This window comes from Hyperoodon ampullatus (assembly GCF_949752795.1).
Source record: "Hyperoodon ampullatus genome assembly, chromosome: 2".
Lineage (NCBI taxonomy): Eukaryota > Metazoa > Chordata > Mammalia > Artiodactyla > Ziphiidae > Hyperoodon > Hyperoodon ampullatus.
Window position 1 is genome coordinate 107,409,930 of NC_136915.1, and position 18,484 is coordinate 107,428,413.

Here is an 18,484-nt window from a genome sequence, read left to right on the forward strand (position 1 = left end):
ACCTAAGGTCACACTGCAAATTAATGGTCATGTTGAAACTAGAATCCAGGAGGCCTTGCTTCCTGTCCAGGCACTTGCAGTGACTTCCTCAGTCTTCAAAAAAAGTTCAAGGAATTTATATGCTTGTCAGAAGTTTAGACTTTCTTCTTCTTTGTATTGATAATCCTGGGCTAAAATAGAGTATACACAGCAGAAGCTAGAGTACTTCACAGATAAATGATTCTGTACCCTGTGCCTGCTGCCAAATATTTAGTTCCTCAGCCTACGTACCCCTTCCCTAGGAGTTGCATCATTATATGTTTCCAAAAGCCATGGGGATCTCTTTTTTGGGCGGGGGTCTGTGGGTGGTTTCTTCCTCCTCTGGCCTTTGCCATCTCATCTAAACAAGTTCAACTTCCCAGAGAAATGAGGCTGTGTTATACATGGAGAAGTTACAGAGCAGGGGGCTGGTACAAACTGGAAAGGGGCCCACCCTATCATGTTAAGTAGCAGCTAATCCACCCACACACCAAAAGACAGTGATCTGACTTGGTACGTGCCGTTCTGTGGAGAGCTAAGTAATAGTCAGGTGGCTTTTTGCCAAGCAACTTTAGAACAGACTTTGGGCTGCACTGGGCAGTTATCATCCCTGTTATTTGGAAACTTGGCTCAAAGAGGTTGGGAGTGAATGAAAGGCACCGACTGCCTTGTCATGCCAGCTTTTTACCTCCCAACCTCACATAAGGCCCCACTGGCATGTCGGGCAGGAAGCCACCTCTTTATACACACAGAGCCTTAGCCCACATGGAGACTTGAGGAGGAAGCCCTCCTCTGAGGCCCCTGGGTGGACAGAGGCTGCCAGCATGAAGGCCATGACCTAGAGCTGCAGAAGGAGAGTCTGGGCCCTGGCTGAGGGCCAGAAGTAAGCAAGTCCTTCCAGGTCACTTTTCCTTGGTAGGTTTCAGAGCTTCTTTCTGAGGCCACAGAGGTGGCTGCCCCTCCTAGAAATACTCCATCAGACGCCCCTATCCAGATTCTCTCCAGTCAGGCGGCGTGTATGCTCAGTACAAACATAAACCTTGACCTGCCCACCTAACACAACTCAGTTGATGACATGGTGTGTTGTCATCTCTCTGCTGCAAAGTCAGGAGCTCCTGAGTCCAGAGCTGGATTCTAGGGTCTTCCTGGCACAGAAATCAGATGAAGGTAGTGGACCTCTGGGTCTCAGAGGAGAAGGTCCTTTAGAGGTGGGGAGCAGTCTCCATTTGAAGTCTTTTTCTTTCTCTCCGATCCCTTCCAGGCTTATGGGATTATGAAGAAGCCCAGGTTGCTGCCAAACCATTTGAAGCCTCAGAGAACTCAGAGTCAGGATGGTCGTAACTGGTCCCTGCCAGTCTCTACAAAGCTGGGGGTGAGAGCAGAGAGGTCCCTTCAGCTGTGGAAAGCTTTGTTGTGTTGGGCCACATCAGGGGGCTTGCCTGAATTGCTGCAGGTGGAGGGTGGTGATGTCAGTTAGAACCAGAACTCCGCCTCAGGCTTTCTCTACCCTCCTTTGGCCCTCAGTGCTACCTTCCTAATTACTCTCTCCCCTCTTTCCTCTCCTGTTCTCCCTACTTCTTCGAGGTATCAAAGTATGTCACCAGTGCCTAAGGGTCTTGATATAAGATGGAGGGCAATTAATGGTCATGAGGAAAATAGCCTGAGGACTCATTCTCTATCTATTTCTAGGCTACTTATCTCCAGGAGAGGTTTCTAGGCCCAGGTCTTGTCCCACCTTTTGGTATCAGTATTCTGTCCTTCTTCGTCTCGTATCCTCTCTCCTCTCTCCCCAAATTTGTGCATACACATGGAAAATATATGCTAAATGCTTCACATTTAAACCCTATGGAGGAGGGGATCCATTTAGTGTTTACTACGTGCCAGGCACTATGCTATGCATTTTACATATATTTAATCCCAACCACATAATAACTCTATGAAGTTGGTTGTCCCCATTTTTCACAGGACCAGATTTGCCATTAATAGCCTCAGGGTGTATACCTGGTATCCTAGCAGCTACATGGCCTAATTCTTCAGTTAATAAGCAAGGTCTTGGCACATTCTTTAGAAACTAAAGTTAGTGACTGTTCAAATGCAAATGATGTTTTTTAGTGAATAACTCTACATTGCGTTAAGGTGAGACTAAAAAGAAAAGAAGGAGCTCTAGTAAAATGATATCCGTTTTCATGGTGGTTTTTACCAAGATTGTGGCAGGAAGAGGTGGCATTGTCTCATTGATGTATCTGCCCTAAAAGGTGGCATCGACCTTATTTTTACTTGTGAAACAGGTGCAATTGCCATGTGGAATGTAGTAGAAACCAGGCTGTCCTTATCCCCATACATGGCCCTGTCAGACTAGTGCTGTCTGGTGTAGAACTCCAGAAATTTAGAGGAAAGTGAGAAATATTCAAACTCAAAACTTAGAACTTAAAAATTAGAAAATGAGGCTAATGAGAAAAGGGCAGTGGAATTGGGATTTTTAATTTGGGGAAGAACAAACTCAGAGGTGACCTAATAGAAAATTTTAGAAGTCTCAGTATGTGACAGACAGTGATTAGCTATGCTCTGTCTCTGCAAGAATAAAAATAGGTTGATCCTAGTTGAAATCTAAGCATTAGGCCTCGTTCATTTAAAAATATTTATTGAATATTCAATAACACCTACTATGTTATATTCGTAGTACCTACTATATTCATTCACCTATATTGATAGCACCTATTATGTTCCAGGTGCTATTGGAGGTGGTTATAATAATAATATAAATGAGCAAAACAGATGAGCATTCCTACCCTCATGAAATTTATATTCTATAATGAGGGGGAAGACAATAAATAAATATTAAATAACTTATGTAGAATGTTGGCAAGTGGTAAGTCCTAATGGGGAAAAAATAGTAGAGTAGGGTAAGGGGGTCAAAAAGTATAAGAATGGAGGGGAGGTTGCAGCATTCAAGAGTGGTCAGGGGAGGCTACATTTAGAAAGTGGTTTTTAAAACACGTTATCTCACTAGGCTACAACCAAAATAATGGCCAGGCTGAATTCTTATCTGGAGGCTTGACTGGGGATGAATCTGCTTCTGAGCTCACTTGAGTTGTCGGCAGAATTTATTTCCTTGTAGGACTCAGGGCCCAAACTTCTTGCTGAATGTTGGCTAGAGACTGCCCATAGTTCTTTGAAGCCACCTACTGTTCCTTGCCATGTGGACTTTCCCCACACATTCATATCATCAAGGCAGCAAGGAGAAGCTCTAAAGCAAGTCAGCTAGTAAGATATTCTTAATACTTAACATAGTCACAGGAGTGACAGTACGTCGCCTTTGCCATATACTATTGGTTGGAAGCAAGTTACACATCCTGCTGTACTCAAGGTGGGGATTACACAAAGACTTGAACACTGGAAGGCAGGGATCATGGGGAGCCCTGTTAGAGACTGTCCACCACATGATTTTCCTGTATCTTTTTGTAACTTTATTATACAGATATGAGATGGGAAGGGAAGTCAATAAACATGAGAATGACCAGTGGATGGAGGAAGATTTATTCATGGGTTTACCATCACAGCATTTATAGCCCGTAAGGCTGAGCTGAGGCAATGAAGCCATCCCAGATTGGTGGTCTCTATGCTGAGCTCCTTACTCACCCTTTGTACTTGGCTGTTTGTGTTGCCATTTCCTTTGCTGTTTCTGTTTTCCTCTCTCTTTTTTTTTGTTTTGTTTAAATTAACTGTATTAAGTGTACAGTTTGATGAATTTTAACAAATATATATATATATCTACCTATGCAATAGCCACCCCACAATTGAGATATAAAACACTTCCATCGCCCAGAAAAGTTCCTGTGTGTCCCACTGGTGCCAGTCCTTTTACATCTCTGACTGCTGGAAACCATTGATCTGCTTTCAGTCTATAGTTTAGTTCTGTCTATTCTAGAACTTCTTGTAAATGGAATCAGGGAGTATAGATTCTGGTGTTAGGCTTCTTTCACTTAGCACAATGATTTTGAGGTCATCTATGTTGTTTGTATCAGTAGTTTATTCTTTTTTATTGCTGAGTAGTATTCCATTGTATGAATGCAATTTGTTTATCCATTCACCTGTTGATGAACATATGGATTGTGTCCTGTAATTGGCTATTATGACTAAAGGTGCTGTGCATATTCATGTACAAGTCTTTGTTGTATTTCTCTTGGATAAATAATTGTTAGGTCATATAATAATCACGTATTTCAATTTATAAGATACTATCAAACTGTTTTCCAGAGTGGCTATGCAATAGAAAATAGTTTTTAAGCAACGACTTAAAGGAGATGAGGCAGTTAGCCAAACAGATAACTGGGAGGAGACCATTCCAGGTAGAGAAAGAGCAGGAGAGCCATGGAGGCTGAAACAGCATGAGAATGGGCGAGGATGTTGGGCGATGAGGTCCCAGAGGTAATGGAGATTGTGCACATCAGATAGGCCCTAGTAAATAATTTTAAAGACTTCAGCTTTTACTCTGAGTGACAAGATGACACTCAGCCAGCGACAGTCCTATCTGACTTTTGAAAGATCGTTGTAGTTACAGTATTGAGAATAGCCCATAGAAAGGCAAAGGTAGAAGCCAGAAGGGCTATTAGGAAGCCATTGCAGTCGTCCACATAAGAGATGGTGATCAGGCTAAGGTAATAGCAGTTAATGTGGGGAGAAGTGGTGAAGGTAACACCAGCAAGATTGCTGATGGACTGGATATGGAATGTGAGAGAAAGAAAGGAATCAATGATGACATCAGGGGTTTTGGCCTAAACAACTGGAAGGATGGAGTTGCCATAATTGAGATAGGGAAGGGTATGTATAGAGCAGGTTTGAGGATAGAGAGTAGGAGTTCCGTTTTGGACATTTTATGTTTGAGATATTTGTTGGACATTTCCAGTGGCAATATCATGTAAGTAGTTGAGTGTATAAATCTGAAGTTTTGGAGAAAGGGTTGGGCTGGAGGTATAAATTTGGGAGTCATCAGCATATAGAAGGTATTTAAAGTCATGAGACTGGACTTCCCTGGTGGTGCAGTAGTTAAGAATCCACCTGCCAAATAGAGACACAGTTGTAGAGAACAAACGTATGGACACCAAGGGGGGGAAGTGGTGGGGGGGTGGTGGTGAGATGAATTGGGAGATTGGGATTGACATGTATACACTGATATGTATAAAATGGATGACTAATAAGAACCTGCTGTATAAAAAAATAGAATTCAAAAAGTAAAAAAAAAAAAAAAAAAAGAATCTGCCTGCCAATGCAGGGGACACGGGTTCGAGCCCTGGTCTGGGAAGATCCCACGTGCTGTGAAGCAACTAAGCCCGTTCACCACAACTACTGAGCCCGCGCTCTAGAGCCTTCAAGCCACAACTGAGTCCGTGCTCCACAACTACTGAAGCCCAGGCACGTAGAGCCCATGCTCTGCTACAAGAGAAGCCACCACAATGAGAAGCCTGTGCACCACAATGAAGAGTAGTCTCCGCTCGCTGCAACTAGAGAAAGCCCATGCACAACAACGAAGACCCAATGCAGCCAAAAAAAAAAAAAAAAAAAAGCCATGAGACTGTACAGATCGCCAAGGGAGTTAGTCCTACCAAGGTGGAAGATAAAAGGACCAAAGACTAAGCCCTGGGTCACTCTAACGTTAATAGTTTGGGCAAAGGAGATAGAGAAAATGTAACCAGTGAAGTGGGAAGAAAACCAAGAGAATCTGGATTCTGGAAGCCAAGTAAAGAAAACATACAATGGAAGAGAGGGGGATCAACCTTTTGAAATGCTGCTGATTGCTCAAGTATATCATGACTAAGAATTGACCTTTGGATTTGACAACATGAATGTCATTAGTGATCTTGATTAGAGTAGTTTTGGTAGTGGTAGAGGCAAAAGTCTGATTGCAGTAGGTTTAACAAAAAATGGGAGAGGAATTGGACTGATTACGTTGAGGAGTTTTGTTGCAAAGGAGAGCAAAGAAATGGAACAGTAACTGGTAAAGGTAAGGAGTCCATAGAAGATTTTTTAAAAGATAGATGAATAATAGTATGCTTGTGTACCAGTAGAATTTTCCAGTAGAAAGTGAAATATTGATTAAGGAGACTTTCTGGATGCTACTTTTGAGAAGTAGAGAGAATGGGACCTAATGCCTAAGTGGGAAGTTTGGCTTTAGATGGGAGTGTGGATAGTGATCTGTGGTCACACACGGAAAGACAGTTTGTGAGCACAGATGCTAGTAGATGATGGATAGATATGGTGATAGGAGACTATAGGGGTTTTCTTCTAGTTACTTCAGTATTCTCCATGAAGTAGGAAGCAAGCTTTATTCTCTCACTATGTATTTTCAAATATATTCCTAGCGTGAGTCAGTCTCCCTCATGTGTGCTAATTCCTGCTGACACATCCTTGTTCACGCCTGGAATACCTGTATCCTTTTTCTCTGCTTATTCCAAACCCTACTCAGGTGTCAAAGTCCAACTTAGATTCTACCTGCTCAGGTGGGCCTTTCCTCATAATCAATCCCTGAAACCATCTTTTACTTTCTGTGCTCTTCCAGCAGTTATAGTTCAGATATATTATTTGGCACGTGTTTAATCCCTGGCTGGCAATTATCTTTCCAATGTGTACCTTGCTTATTTCTTCTTCTAGATTATAAGTACTTTGTGGGTTGGATTGATCTCAAACTTACTCTATTGCCTTCAACATTCTCTTCAACATTGTTGAGCCCATAATAGAAACTCAGAAAGTTGGTGTTGATTGATTGCAAACACCCTGGAAGTTACAGGTGAGGCTCATCTGTACTTGTGAAAAAGGAGGCCACCTTTCCATCCTTTGATGTCTCCTCCACCTGAGAGCCCACAAGCTGGCTTTGGAGCGCTCCAGGTGAACCTCCAACTCTTCCTGGAACTAAGAAGTCTCTCCAAGAGAAGGGTTAGCAGAAGTAGGAAGCAAACAACTTGAGAAAAGAAACAGTATAGGAAGAGGAAATTCTTGACAGTGAGAATGGTTTAAGGGAGGGTTGTGTTTTTATTTTTAACAACACCCATTCATTGGATAAATAATCATCTTCCATGTGTGGGCACTTCTGTGTTTGGGCACAGTGCTAGCAATAGGGATGCAATGGTAAGGAGACAGAGGGGGTCCCTGCCATCCTGACACTTGCAGTTTAGTGTCTGAACATAGTTTGAGTAGTACTGTGACCTGACTTCTTCAGTGTGGTGCCTATCACCCCCTAGATAATTTTGCTTCGCTTATAATTAGCTAGAGTCACTTCTGTTTTTTGTTGGTTGATGAATACCATAACCCCATAAAACTCTTACAGGTGCTCTTAGACCATGGGATTAATTGTGATGCAGGTCAGGACATGTCTTCATGTAGTGTACTTAAAACTAGTACATCTTTTTTCTAACATTTTGTAGAACAGCACTGTCCAGCAGAAATTTAATGTAAGCCACAGATGTAATCTATCTATCTATTTACCTACACCGGGTCTTAGTTGAGGCACGTGGGATCTTAGCTGTGGCATACAGGGTCTGGTTCCCTGGAGCAAGGAGTCTTAATCGCTGGACCACCAGGGAAGTCCCCACAGATGTAATTTAAAATTTTCTAGTGGCCACATTAAAAGAAAAGTAAATTAATGTTAATAACATATTTAAAATATCATTTCAACATGAAATCAACATTAAAAAAATCATTAGGATTTTATGTTCTTTTGTTGTAGCTAGTCTTTTCAATCCAGTGTGTATTAAGTCTTTGAAATCCTTACAGCACATCTCATTTTGGACTAGTCATACCTTAAGGGTTCAATAGCTTCATGTGGCTCGTGGCTGCCATCCTGAATGACACAACTGAGAGTCTACAGTCTAAGTGCTGCCCCTGGTCTCAAGCACAGGTATTATTTTAGAGGAGTTGCCTGATCATAGGACCTGACTTCAGGACACAGATAGGCTTCCAAGGGAGGAGTGACTGCCAGGTGTTGGAACTTAGATTCCATTTTGTAGTGCAAGTTTCAATGCAAGAAAAACTGTCCTGGACTTTGCAGAATACCAGTGAGTGGCTTTATTCTTTTTGGAGAGTAGATCAAAGCAAGTGTAGATCCAGAATGGAGAGCTGAATTTGGGGATAAATGTCAGATCATGTTAGATGACACAGATAATTTAAAAATGTTTAGGGCTTCCCTGGTGGCACAGTGGTTGAGAATCTGCCTGCTAATGCAGGGGACACGGGTTTGAGCCCTGGTCTGGGAGGATCCCACATGCCGTGGAGCAACTGGGCCCGTGGGCCACAACTACTGAGCCTGCGCATCTGGAGCCTGTGCTCCACAACAAGAGAGGCCGCGATAGTGAGAGGCCCGTGCACCGCGATGAAGAGTGGCCCCAGCTTGCCACAACTAGAGAAAGCCCTCGCACAGAAACGAAGACCCAACACAACAAAAATAAATAAATAAAATAATAATTACATCTGCAAACATCCTTTAAAAAAATGTTTAGATGGCCTTAGGTTTCCTATGTACCAATTTATCTGTAGAAAAATTAATATAAATTTTATACTTTATAACTCCCAATTCTATACCTGCTACCCAAAGGGAAGTTAAGGAAAGCACAGGATGGTTCCCCTGAACTCCAGTTTCTAAATAGCTGAGGGAAACAAATCATTCTGAGCATCCCTTTTATAGCCCCTTCAGTGGGGCCGGGTTCCTGTCTCCACACAAGGTGTCCTGGGATTGTAGGGGCTCCAGCCTCACCCCTGACTTTCATAAGAGGCCTGCACTTTTCTAAATTAAGCCCAGCCAGTCCTATTTATGAACAGAGAGGCTCCAGCCAAGTGAGAGAGATTCGTCCTGCTAAGGAATGTGCTGGGGACAGGGAGAGAATCACTGAGATCACTGGTATTTATATGGATGTTTTCTCACTTGCCAGCTCAGTTGGCCAGATCAACAGAGGCTTTTGGGACTCTACCAAGATTTTAACAGAGTGACTAAGAAGGGTTTAAGTTGATCATTGTGAACACCAAGGCAGTGTGTATACTGGGACCTCTGAGCTCGGAGTGTAAATAAAAAATGCCCAAGACAACTCATATTTTTCCCCATGTTTTTAAATGGACTTTATTTTTTAGGGCAGTTTTAGGTTTGCAGCAAAATTGAACAGAAGGTACAGAAAATTCTTGTATGTCCCCTGCCCCCCTCCCAAATCACAGCCTCCCCCACCATCAAAACCCAAAGCTCTTAGTTAATCGTTTTATCATTTAACCTCATTTTAATCTATCTTTCTTGGGTTCCTAAACTCAAGGTTGACCAGAAGTACCGATCTCTGCTTGTGATTCATACATCTTACTACCTTTGGGGAAACTAATGTTTATTGAACACCTACTATATGTCAGGTATTTTCATTTACATCCTTTCATTTAATTTTCACAGTATCCTTGAAAGGTAATGATTGTAAGCACCTGAAGGAACTACAACTTAGGTTAAGTGACTTATTTCTAGAATATAGGGGATGAACTATGTGGAACTGTGAAAAATGGTTGAATATCTGCACTTTCATATGATTCAGCCTAACAGAATGTGATAGTAAGTATTTGAACCCAGGCCAGTTTAGTTCTAAAGTCTATACTCTTCACCATACTGCTGCCCTAAGTACAAGATTCTTTGTTTTCCCTTGGCAGCTCTGTAGTTTGAGATTTATATTCCTCCTCCCTTAAAAGATTAGAACCAGGGAGCTGAAAGGAAGGGCAACCCAAGGTATAACACATGTTGAGTTGGGTCTAGGAATGTTTCTTTGGAGGCTAAAGCCAGGAGTTACAGGATGGACTTGCATTGATTTATGTATCTGCTACTATTTATATCTACCACCTGTGTGTATTTCCATGCAGCTATTTGATTCTGGGTCTCTTTTGTTTATCACATTCTACTATAATTATCTGTTTAATTGCCCCCATAGGCTGTAAATTCCCCGAGGACTGTGATTGTATCTGCCTTGCTCTTTTTAATACTTATTAGAGTGCCTTACATATCCAAAGGAGATTCTCAATAAACATTTGATTTAAAAAAAGTGAATAAATAAATGCTGCCATCTCACAAGTTAGCTACCTGTCTTCTGCCCAGTGAGTACCCTTTCTGACAGTCTCTGTCTCTCACACACATACACATGTGAGCCCTGGTTGTGTCTGTCCAAATACCTGGCTACCTTAGAACTCATCCACAGCCTCAGTGCTTACTCAGAGGTGGGTGTCTGTGTTTGTCTAATCAAGGTAAACTGAGCTGGGAAGGAATTGGTATTGTTTTCAGGCCTCTACTAAGGACTAACATGGTTTGGGCTTGAAAGAGTGACCTGAACAGAGGAGTTCAGTCATCCGGATGTAGATCCTTGTACTTTGTATTGTACAAACTGAAACTTTCCACTTGGTGTTTTTCCATTTCTTTGGGGAACTGGTGGACACTAAAGGAATCTCTGGCAGGAGAGTGCCTGGCCTTGTAGTCTTCTGCTTACTGAGGCTGGGGACACTGCCCTGCTATCCTTTTCCTGGCAATGAACTATTCTTGTCACATGTTGGGGCAACCTATGTGTCTAATTTGGGGCTTGATTGCACTAGTGGATGACAATGAACCTGGAATCTGTAGAAAGGCAGGGTCTGCACCTCTGAATAAGGTCTTTCCTCCACCTGAGGGTCTGAGGACTTTTATGATTTGCATTTGAACACCTTCTGGCTAGGTGTCTTACATCAACAGAGAAGATGAGCAATGTAGGTGGTATTATAATTCTTATGGGCAAGAGAGAGAGGCTCTGATTCAAATTAATTGACTGTATTAAAACATAAAGCTCTGGGAGTGACTAGTCTAAGGTCACATAGTTAATGACAAAGCCAAATAGTTAGACCCTCTAGGGTCTTATTTTTGCTTTAAAACTAGGTGAATGAAAGGAAATCTCATCTACAAAACAACTCACTTGGAAGCTACTAAAATGTGTTTCCAGGGATTGTATAGCGACAAAACCCTTGCCCCTTGTTCAGGACAGATAGAAGAACCCCTTATGAATATATTCAGTACTTCACCCTGTTTTATAGAGCTAATGCTTTGCCCCAGTGGTTTCAGAGAAGTCTGGAAAAGAAATTCACTGTGAACAAAAATATTTCTGAGCTACACTTTTCCTAGAAAGGATATGGTTCTAAAAAGAAAAGAAAACATTTAAAAATAAAACCCATCCACTAGACTGACTTTTCACTTTGGGTTAATAATCAGGAATTATAAGAGGATCTCCTCACAAGAGTTTGAGACTCTTCCTCCTATTAAACTATTTCTTTTCAAATTCCTTTAGTCTACAGAACTGATTCAGAGTAAGATCTGGCCATATTTATTTTTGTCCCAAGTAAAAACTCTTCCATGATAACCAACAAGGACCTACTCTATAGCACAGAGAACTCTGCTCAATGTTATATGGCAGCCTGGATGGGAGGAGAGTTTGGGGGAGAGTGGAGACATATATATGTATGGCTGAGTCTCTTTGATATGCACCTGATACTATTACAACCTTGTTAATCAGCTATACTCCAATATAAAAGGAAAAGTTAAAAAAAAAAAACTCTTCCATGGAAGGCCTGCTTTTCTCTGGTTTGTTTCGTACTGTCTTACAAAGGTGCAGTACCCATTTCCTTCACTCACTGACCCTAATTCACATCTTATCACACTGAAAAGCACTTTGGTTCTGGCAATCTTTAATCTCCAGTGCATAGTTACTTGCTGATGTTATCAATGAATGTATACTGGTATGCTGTCAAGGTTTTTTTTTTTTTGAGTACTCTTCCCCCAGCAGCAAACTATGAGATATAAAGTAAGACATAATCCTTGTCGTCAAAAGAGCTTGAAGATCAGTTGAAACACACACACACACACACACACGCGCACACACACACACGAAGTTAAATACCAAAACAAAAATGTAAGTTAGCAATTCAAGACAAATGGTAAAGTGTTTATTCCATAAACATATATGGAAAGCTAATGAGGGCAAAGTACTTTTCCAGATATTAAAACCTAGAAGGGAAGCCAGACATTTTAAATAACTAATCGAAGCAGAGTGAATTGAGTGCTATACTAGAGATAGGTGTCAGATGACCGAATCCTGGTTTACTCAGGACAGTCCTGATTTTGCCAGTTGTCCTGGTATAATTGTGATAGTGCCTCTTTTCACTTTCAGAAGAGTCCCAGTATGGATGCTAAGTTATAGTCATCTTAGTTGTAAACAGTGGAAGTGAAGAGAAATGAATTATTAAGTTCTGACTAGGGGATTAGGGAAGGTTTCCTGGAAGGGGGAGTGGGGGGTGCTTGAGCTGAACCCTAATGAAGAACAGTTTTAGAAAGAAGAGAGGGACTTCCCTGGTAGTGTAGTGGTTAAGAATCTGCCTGCCAATGCAGGGGACACGGGTTCGATCCCTCGTCTGGGAGGATCCCACATACTGCAGAGCAACTAAGCCCATGTGCCACAACTACTGAGCCTGTGCTCTAGAGCCCATGAGCCACAACTACTGAGCCCTCGTGCCACAACTACTGAAGCCAACTAGAGAAAACCTGCACACAGCAACAAAGACCCAATGCAGCCAAAAAATAATAATGATAATAATAATAAAAAGAAAGAAGAGAGAAGGCATCACAGGCTAAGAGCAACTCAGGCAAAGCCTTGGTGGCATCCAAGGGTACTTACATGATTGATTTCTCAATCAGCAGTAGCCCTTAGTTTAGAGGTGAAGAGGGTGGCCCCACCAAAGGCCAGAGGTGTCTTGGAAACTATCTTGCCATAAACTACTATCACTCAGAACTCTGGTTTTCAGAAAAGATAGCCATTGGATAATGACTGATGTTATCTCAGTGCAGTGTCAGACCAGAAGGGTGCAGTTCCAGCTGGGTAAAGTGAGCAGGGAGGGGAGGGAGAAGAAGAGGGAGTGTGAGGCAATGTGAGAGTTGAAGAAGACTGGAAGAGGGTTGGAGGTGAAGTGAGAGAATTGTGATTTTATTAGCTCCGACTGCCCAGTTAAAGAAGTTGCAGATTCCTCTCTAAAAGAATCTTGTTTGTAGTTTATTTCTGCAGATTTTCCTTCCTCCCTATGACTCAGTTGTATTCTGAGTCCCCCAGGTTTAAGAGGCAGGTTTATTTTCTTTATCCCTCAGTATTCGGAAATGGACTCAGCACCACTGTTTTATGTAAGTCTGGTGGCTGAAAGGAGCTGCTGTAGGGAGCCAAACGTTCTTTGCTATCTGTGACCATAGTTTAGGGAATTCCAGAGGTGAAAAGGAAAACATTAAAGAAGAATGTGGATATCTACCTCTTTGTGATGAAAATGCCCTTTCTAACTTTTCATTAGGAAATTTTTCAAAAGTAGACAAAGATAAAGAGAACAGTGCCTCCCATGTACCTGTCCCGAGTACTGGGGACCTGTGTACCTGTCACCCAGCTTCAACAGTTACCAACATTCTGCTGCCTCTCTCCTCCCTTCTCCTCACAGCAACTCTCAGACACCACAGAACTGCATCTGGACAGACATCAGAATGCACCTCTAACCAATAAGATCTTTGTTTTTAACTATAACCATAATACCATTATTGTACCCAAAAACTTAAAGATAATTTCTTTTTTAAAATGTAATAAGTCTTTTTTTATTTTAAAAAATTTATATTTCATATTGGAGTATAGTTAATGTACAATGTTGTATTAGTTTCAGGTGTACAGCAAAGTTATTTAGTCATACATATACATATTCTTTTCCCATATAGGTTATTACAGAGTATTGCATAGAGTTTCCTGTGCTATAGAGTAGGTCCTTGTTGATTATTTTATATATAGTAGTGTGTATATGTTAATCCCATTTCTATCATTTTTTAGATTCCACATATAAGTGATATCATATGATATTTGTCTTTGTCTGACTACTTCACTTAGTATGATAATCTCTAGGTCCATCCATGTTGCTGCAAATGGCATTATTTCTTTTTTTTTTTTTTTTTGCTTTATCACAAATTTAATCAGTTATATGTATACATATGTTCCCATATCCCCTCCCTTTTGCGTCTCCCTCCCACCCTCCCTATCCCACCCCTCCAGGCGGTCACAAAGCACCGAGCTGATCTCCCTGTGCTATTTTTTATTATTATTTTATTATTTTATTTTATTATTTTATTTTATTTCTTTTTAATGGCTAAATAATATTCCATTGTATATATGTACCACATCTTTATCCAATCCTCTGTTGATGGACATTTAGGTTGCTTCCATGTCTTGGTTATTGTAAATAGTGCTGCTGTGAACAATGGGGTGCGTGTTTCTTTTTGAAGCCTGGTTTTCTCCAGATATGTGCCCAGGAGTGGGATTGCTGGGTCGTATGGTAGCTCTGTTTTTTGTTTTTTAAGGAACCTCCATACTGTTCTCCATAGTGGCTGTACCAATTTAAGGTACCATCTAATGCTTGGTCCGTGCTCGCCTCTCTCTAAAATGTCCATTTTAAGGTCTGGAGATCTTAATTAATAAGTCTGAGTCTCAGAGTAGACTAGGCCCAAGAGTCGAATGGCCCTTTTATGGGGGAGGATGAAAGGTAGAAGAGGAGGCTGGAATTCTAAGCAGTATTTGGAATTCTACTAGTGACTTGAGTTGCCCTGCAGCAAGTTATTTTTCCTTTTCCTGCCTCAGATTTAGCTACCTTTTATCTTCAATGAGTTAATAATATACCTCTTAGGGAATATTCATGATTTAAAACAGAGAAGGTCTTTTAAAGACTTCAGATAAAAAGTTTTCCTGTATAATTACACAGCATTAGCCAATCCTTTTTTTCTTCAACAAACATATTGTCATTCCACTTCTGCCTAGGTGTATCTGTTCCTGTCAGTTGGTTGGTTCACTCATTCAGTGCATTTACTAAACACGAAGTTGCAAAAACACTGAGGGCCTCAAGTTAGTCACAGCTGCTAGATATTTGGGTCAGGCATTATGCTGGGTACTTAGGTTATTTCATTTACCCCTCACTACACCGCTCAAGGTAATTTTTGTAACCCCTTTTTATTGATGAGGAAATTACGTTCTAAGAGGTTAAATAACTTACACAAAAAAGATCACCCAGTTAGTAAGTGGCAGAAACGGATTTCTGCCTTTCTAGGTCTGCTGTCCTGAAACCCATGTCCCAACATCACAAAGCCAAAAGGCACAAGCTTACAACCAGCACACCTGGCTAGTTCCACCACACCGTCATTTTTCTCTGTCCCAAGGGAATCTGTAATTCAAAAGTGTAAAAGGGCAGGTAGAAAGACATAGCATTATTTGGTGTGTCAATATTGAAGTACAAAAAGAATGATAGTTATGAAAAATCAGAGGCATAAGAAATGACTTTTAGTGGGGGAGATTGGTGGAGTGTGATGGCAGATAAGGCCAGATAGGTAAGTTGAGGTCAGATTTTGAGTAGACTCCATTTTAAAGCTGAGTAGTGTAAAATTTAATTGCCGTGCAATTAAAAACCATGAAAAGCTTTCTGAGTAAAGGGAGTAAACTAATCAGAAACATGCTTTAGGAAAAATTTAAATGGTGGAGAGACTGAGGTTGGGGAGATCAGTTTTGAGACTATTCACTCTGATCCCAGTGGTAAGGAAGGAGTACCTCATAGGGTGGTAACCATGGGTGCTGGAGAGGAGGGGCAAGACTGGAAAGAGATTTTGAAATACCCAGTGCTAACTTCTGTTAGAGATGCTTGAAGGCAACGTATAGTTTTGCTCTTTAGTTCAGATATAATAATGATGTTCCCTGGGTGCTGGACACTGTTCTAACTGCCTGTGTGATATGCAATATGTAATCATCGTTATCATTTAATTATAACCACTATAACTTCCTAAGGCTTATTTTTTTTTTTTTTGCGGTACGCGGGCCTCTCACTGTTGTGGCCTCTCCCGTTGCGGAGCACAGGCTCCGGACGCACAGGCTCAGCGGCCATGGCTCACGGGCCTAGCCACTCCACGGCATGTGGGATCTTCCCGGACCGGGGCACGAACCCGTGTCCCCTGCATCGGCAGGCGGACTCTCAACCACTGCGCCACCAGGGAAGCCCCTTCCTAGGGCTTTTTGAAACATTTTTTATAATTTAATTGAAATAAAATTCACATACCAATACAACTCACTTATTTAAAGTGTACAATGTACACATCTGTTTATAGAATATTCACAGAGTTGTGCACATATCATAGCAGTCAGTTTTAGAACATTTTCATCACTTCACAAAGAAACCCCCAACCCATTAACCATCACTTCCCAATTCCCCTATTCCCCCAGCCCTAGTCAACCACCTATCTACTTTGCTTCTCTAGATTTGCCTATTCTGGACATTTCATATAAATGGAATCATACAATGTGTGGTTTCTGTGACTGACTTCTTTTACTTATCATAATGTTTTCAAGGTTCAGCCATGTTGTAGCATCTACCATTCCTTTTTATGGCCAAATAACATTCCATTTTGTTTATCTGTTTATCAATCCACGGATGAAATTTTAAAAATTATTCTAGAATTTTGCTGTATGAGATATCTATGCTTGAAATAAGTGAGCTACTAAATGGACTGTAGAGAAGTTTCTAGCTTAATACCATATTTCCTTATCTACAGTGACCTTCTCTACCCTTGTATATCTTACACATTAAACCTTCCCTGGGTTAGGCTATATCCTAAACTTCCTCATCAGTGATAACCTTTAGCATTTTAAATCCATACCTCAGAATTTTGCTCCTCTCAACTGGACTGCAGGCATACTGAGTATAAGAAACAAGTGTCAGGCCTCTTCATTGTTCCCCACAAGACCTGATAAGTCCCTTTCCACATTAAGAGTGCTGTTAGCAGTGGAGGAGAGGGGTCTGCAAGAGTCAGAGCAGACCCTTTAACATTCCCTGGCTGTGACCACACTTCTTTAGTTTAAACTTCTCCCTCTCCCATTCCTAGAAGTGTCTTGTGGAATACTGGTGGGACACAGTATGCAAACTATCGACCTAGTTAATATAATGGGTAATAATGCTTCTAATCTAATGATGAAAGGACTGATATATTTTGCATTAAGATCTTTTTTTTTTCTAAGGTGGTCAGGCAAAACTGTTTCTCTTTTGATTTTTTAAAAAAGCAGTTTTGTTTTGTTTCGTTTTTTTATGATTCCTGGTGTCACAGCTTCTGCTGGGGCAAAATTTTGAAAATCTCTATTTTTAAAAGGGTTAGGCACATTGTGGATTATATGAGCAGTAGATCAATTTACAGAGTTAAAATTGAAGCCTTGGAAAAAAATTTTTTTCTATTTCCTTCATGTTGTATTTATATGGGATGATGGATATTCACTAAACTTATTATGGTAATCATTTCATGATGTACGTAAGTCAAATCATTATGCTGAACACTTTAAACTTATACAGTGCTGTATGTCAGTTATATCCCAATAAAACTGGAAGGGGTGGAAAATTTTATGGCATGTTAAGTAAAAGGATAGAGTCTAAAAAAAAAGAGAGAATCCTTGGAAAGGAATCAGGTAATTGGTTACTGGTTTCTTTTAACCCAGTTCTATATGGAACTTTGCAGTGCACACCAGGGTGGAAATCAATTCAGGAGAATCCTGTGTTTAACATGGATTGGCGTTAAGACTCTGTTCAAGTGATGTGTCCTGAAACAAAACAAGCTACCAACACAGAGAAAATCTGATTAAACACAGTTAATCTATAAACTCATTGTTAGCCCAGTCCTCTAGTTCTAGGTACTAATATCATAATGAAAGTTTATTGTATTGCTTATCATTATTATTGAAACTTTTCCTTGGGTTAGGTGGGTGGATATTCTTCTGGAGAGTAGAAGGAGAGAAAGGTGCTCTCCCCCCAGCCAGCCACCCTCTCTTGAGTACATGCATTTCCTTGGATATCTTGACAAAGAGCTGATAAGATAAGAAACTGCAGTTAATTTTGGATCCACTTCAGCTATTCTTGGAATTTAACAATTTAAATATTTACTAACGGAGAATGGAGAAACGTGATTAACTATGTGGTGATTTTTCTGCAGAAAGAGGGTAGAGAGGGTTAGAATTTAATGCTGTAAATTGGAATGTATGTGCATTTCCATGTGGTAGATTTTGTAAAGCCCATGAAATTACCTTGATCCACCAGAATAATTGATCATAAGATTTAGGATCTAACCTTGTGGGATGAAACTGTTTTAGCAGTTCTCTGTGAGACTTGTAAACTTTATTATATTGTCTATTTGCTTGAATAGACATAGTGCTAAAGCCTAGAGAAGTAACTATATTTTTTCTTTTCTCTTTTTTTTTCTTTCCGTCCTTTTCATTTCTCTTTTCTACTTACGTAGAAGAATAAAGCTAACATGAAGAATGTTCAGATCAGATTGCCTAGGATATCCGACCTTTGGTGTAATAATTTTCTTTCCTTTCTATGACATATGATTAATGTAATATGTGATTATGAC

General features: G+C 40.7%; 1 protein-coding gene across 9 annotated transcripts in view; it reads left to right on the forward strand.

The window, feature by feature from the left end:
- PDE4DIP (phosphodiesterase 4D interacting protein) overlaps positions 1 to 18,484 on the forward strand; it is a gene marked incomplete at both ends in the record, with an annotated part of 218,443 nt that overhangs the window by 85,017 nt on the left and 114,942 nt on the right. The window lies entirely within an intron of this gene.